Source organism: Erpetoichthys calabaricus, chromosome 4 (genome assembly GCF_900747795.2).
Source record: "Erpetoichthys calabaricus chromosome 4, fErpCal1.3, whole genome shotgun sequence".
In the NCBI taxonomy this organism is placed as follows: Eukaryota; Metazoa; Chordata; class Cladistia; order Polypteriformes; family Polypteridae; genus Erpetoichthys; species Erpetoichthys calabaricus.
This window is the reverse complement of record NC_041397.2, coordinates 76,153,619-76,157,626: the sequence shown is the minus strand read 5'-3', so window position 1 is coordinate 76,157,626 and position 4,008 is coordinate 76,153,619. Positions and strand designations below refer to the sequence as shown.

The 4,008-nt window shown below is 38.9% G+C and overlaps 1 long non-coding RNA gene across 1 annotated transcript; it reads left to right on the top strand.

Moving 5' to 3' along the window:
• Positions 1-2,423: 2,423 nt before the first annotated feature.
• On the top strand, positions 2,424-3,665 carry LOC127527336 (uncharacterized). Its single transcript, XR_007934633.1, has 3 exons — positions 2,424-2,447; positions 3,119-3,207; positions 3,288-3,665. It is a non-coding gene; the product is annotated as an uncharacterized LOC127527336 (long non-coding RNA).
• The last annotated feature ends 343 nt before the right edge of the window (positions 3,666-4,008 follow it).

Here is a 4,008-nt window from a genome sequence, read left to right as displayed (position 1 = left end):
AAAAAACTATACAAAATTAAAAGGATTAGTTTAAAATCAATAATATACACAAAATAGGCACAGAAAAAATGAAAAAAATTATAATTTCTTCACCAGTTCTGTTTTTCCTAAATATGTATTTGTTTGAGTTTTGCAATTGCAAAATTGAATGTAAAATGAAACCTGAGCACTTATCTAAATACCTTAGCAGTTTCAAAACTCTGCAAGCCAAAATGTGCCTGCACATTTTAACTGAACATGTACAGCGTGTCACACACGAGTGATTAGGGGGCAGCCAACGGGCTCGATAGAGTGTGGAAAACTGCAGGAGGGGACTACTAGACAGCGCATTAACGCCTTTCTCTCTTTCTCACCAGAAAAAATGAAGATACGAAGTCCGGCAAAACATAAATAGATGCTTCTTTGTCAACCTACAGTTCCCCCGTGATGACTTTATTTCCGGTCCCTCACTGATGTCTTCACGTCCGGCTTCCTATTCTGACGTCACCTTCATCCCGCCTCACCTCCTTCACCCTCATTTTCCCTATGACTGTACTTCTTCCAGTTCCACTCCATAAAAACTCCCTCTGGCAACTGTTTATTGTCTGACGTGTACTTTTGTATGCATACGACCAGTACCTCAGTGCTAATTCTTTGCCTGAGCAGTACACACTATACGGGGAAGGTTTCCCCAACCCTTAATCAGTTTCTGTGTCTTTTATACTTCACAAGTGTAAACTTAAGTGACATTTAAAATGTAACAACCTTAGCGCACTTAGCTAACCTGGAAATTATCACTAATTCATATAAAGGACAATCAATGCCAATATGTGTTTTACTAAAAAAGATTAAGGAATTCAAGCAAATATTAAGCCATAAATTAGTACATTCCAGAAAGCTAATACATTCAACATAATGAAAAACAGTAATGTATTGAAGTACACAAATTCAATATTCTTGCAGGATAACCACAAAAAAAAACACCCTCCCTATGACAGTTCCAATATAGATCAAAAGATGAAAAACAGAAAAAGCAAATACCAAGAATATGAAAACCACAGTCCTTATCTTCACTGAACTGGAAGTGTTTCAATGTGGCAAGTCCCCATTTAAATAGATAAACTTATTTGCCTACCAGAGAATCTGACACATTGCAGGTTCTGCTCCATGCTCCCATCGGCTTTTAGGGAGCCCTTGAACCCAACACCGTCGGTAATGTCACTGATGAGCTAGACAGTGAGTCAATAAACAATTGAGCAAGGGGATGATGTATTAAATGTGCAAAGTGCTTTTATTCAAAGAACAATCAAAACAATCAGTGCTGTGTAATAAAGTGCTGTGCAGTTCATTCAAATGTCTTCATTAAATAAATAATCCATAAAATGAAACGTGAAGGTTAAAATCAATAAATAGAAAAACTCTTCTAAAAACCACGAGGTAAAATGTCACAGGAAGTAATGTTAAAACCACAAGCCCAGTGTCTTCTGCTTCCATGGCGGCTCCCCAGCTACGCCCATCTGGTCTGCTCTACAGGAGAGTCGCCTACCTGCAAGATCAGCTGCCCTTCAACCTAGTCTGGTAGCCCTCCGTTCCTTGGCTTCGTCGAGCTCCCAACCGGACCAAGACTTTGGATCATTCCCCAGCGGCCAAGGCGCTCACACTGAGGCTACACCAGTCCAAAGCCTCATCAACTCCCGCTGCCTTCTACGGTCAAGTCTATTCCTCCACTGGTCACTCCAGCTACTTAGTCGCTCAGCTGGAGCGACCGCTTTCTCAGCCCCACTGAGTGTCGGCCAAACACTCCCCACGTGGGCTCTCTTCCCTGCTGCCTGCTTTCTCTAATACGAGCCTTCTCTCTCTCTCTATCTCTCTCTCTCTCTCTCCCTACCTACCTACCTACCTGCTTCCTGTTACCTGCTACCTCCCATTCTCCCTTTCCTTCCTTTTACTCCCTGTCGCTACCCGATCTGCGGTGCCTACCCGATTTGCGCGCGCATGCGCATGCATGCGCAGAGCTTAACTAGTACGACCCTGCACGATCTGCGTTTTTTTTACTTTGCGACATGAGTCCCCATCCGATTTGTCTCGCGCACGCGCTCTCTGCTTAATTAAAATTCATTTCACGACGCTGCCCGATTTGTTCTGCGCCCGATTTGTTCTGCGCATGTCGAATGTTTTACGACACACGAGAAAAAAAGTTACCACGGGATTTTAATTTCTCGGTCTGCATTAACAAATAGAACTTCCGCCATTCGAGTGAGAAGGAGAAAGAAGAACGCTGTAAAGAATAGGAGCATATTGATTTTTTCTAATGGCAGAAGAATATTTTTCACTTCTTGAAAAAATGAAGACTTTTCAATTTTACAACGACTTGAAAGAATATCTTTTACGGGAAGAATTTAGCAACAATTTAACGGTCAGAAAGCGAAGTGAAATACGACGTGTGTCCGTGAATTTTATGATTAAAGGTACTGTATGTAATGTTTATTGAATGCTTTTCAATTTTTGAGAATACAGTATATACTGTAATATAATCTAGATATATTTAGGATTATCTGACGTTTTGTTTTATAATTGGAATGTTACAAAATTTACCGTTTTAAATAGGCTGTTGATTTCAATGAACGCGCATGAATATTTTGAAATATGCAAAACTTTTAATAAATTGTGTTATTAAAAAAACTGCTCAGGTGGACTTTCCTGTTATTTACTGATTTATACTTGATTAATGGATTAGTAGGTTTTCTGTTTTTGGGAATATGAAAAACTGAACTGCCTAGATGTATCTCAGATCAGGTGTCTAAATTTTACAATTCTTTTAAAGAGAGAAGTAAATTGGTATCCACTAACGAATGTTAAAATGTGTTTTTTCTTATGCAACTCCCCAACATTAGACCACAATATCTTAGTGTGTGTGTGAATCCTCGCAATCCCAGTAACTTGTGTTTTTCTCATTGTATGAGTTTCAATAGAAACAAAACCAGGCTGTTTCATTTGCAAAATAAAGCACACATTCTTAGGGGTATTATGCTTTGTTACTGGGTAATTGGTGTATGCCTTCACTTATAATGTGATGTGGTCATATTTCAGTTACATGCAAGCAACTTTTGTATTCTGTTTCTTTCTTAATTTTGGATAGTCCATCATCCGTGCCCTGGCTGCTCTACAGGGTGTATCAGGACAGGAGGCAGAAGACTTATTTCTTGGTGGCCCAGAATACAGTATCAGGTAAAAGTCAAGTCTATGAATGTTTGAAGTAAGTGTTTAAATATTTCTTGTTTATTATATTTATAATTTACTTGCCTTAGTGAAGTGGAAGAATTTAACCGAAAGATAGGGCAGCAATTAAAGAAGGAGGGAATGCTGTGATATCTGTTGGAATAGAAGATGATGCTACTGCCCAGTGCTTCCAGAATCCTTCATTTGAGTCTTGGGTCTGAATCTACTGCGTCATTGCCAAGTATTCTGGGGTAATGTATCTTGTTTTGTTTACATTTTGTTTTTCTCCATATTCCAAGCTCATTTACTTGACCTTAGCTTGAATAAACTGGATGGCTGTCTCCTTCACAATTGATTTTAAAGTACTATACTATTCATTACATAAAAAGCTCTGAACAATTTAGTCCCTTCCAGTATTTGGTACTGTCTCTCCCCCAGCACTCCTCAGTGTAATCTTTAATCCACAACCACTAATTAGCTTATGAAAGAACTGGTGAAGCAGCTTGTACATGTATACCAAAAATACAGAATGCCGGCTATAAATGAAAAACCTTTCAAAAATACTTTTAAAACTCCATTTTTAAACTTCACCTCTGCTTAATTCCCACTTCTATCAGTTTATGATTTACTTCTGGTTTATGAGTGGAACTGCATACACTTTGAAAGATTTACACCAGATAATAACCATTGTTTTTTTTTGCTGTTTTCTTTTTTTTGTCCAGTGATGCCCTTTGCCATGCACCCTGGTCAAGTCTTGTGCAACTGACTGTGGTGCTGAAGAGAGAAGATTTCTGAAGACCCTCTTGAAGT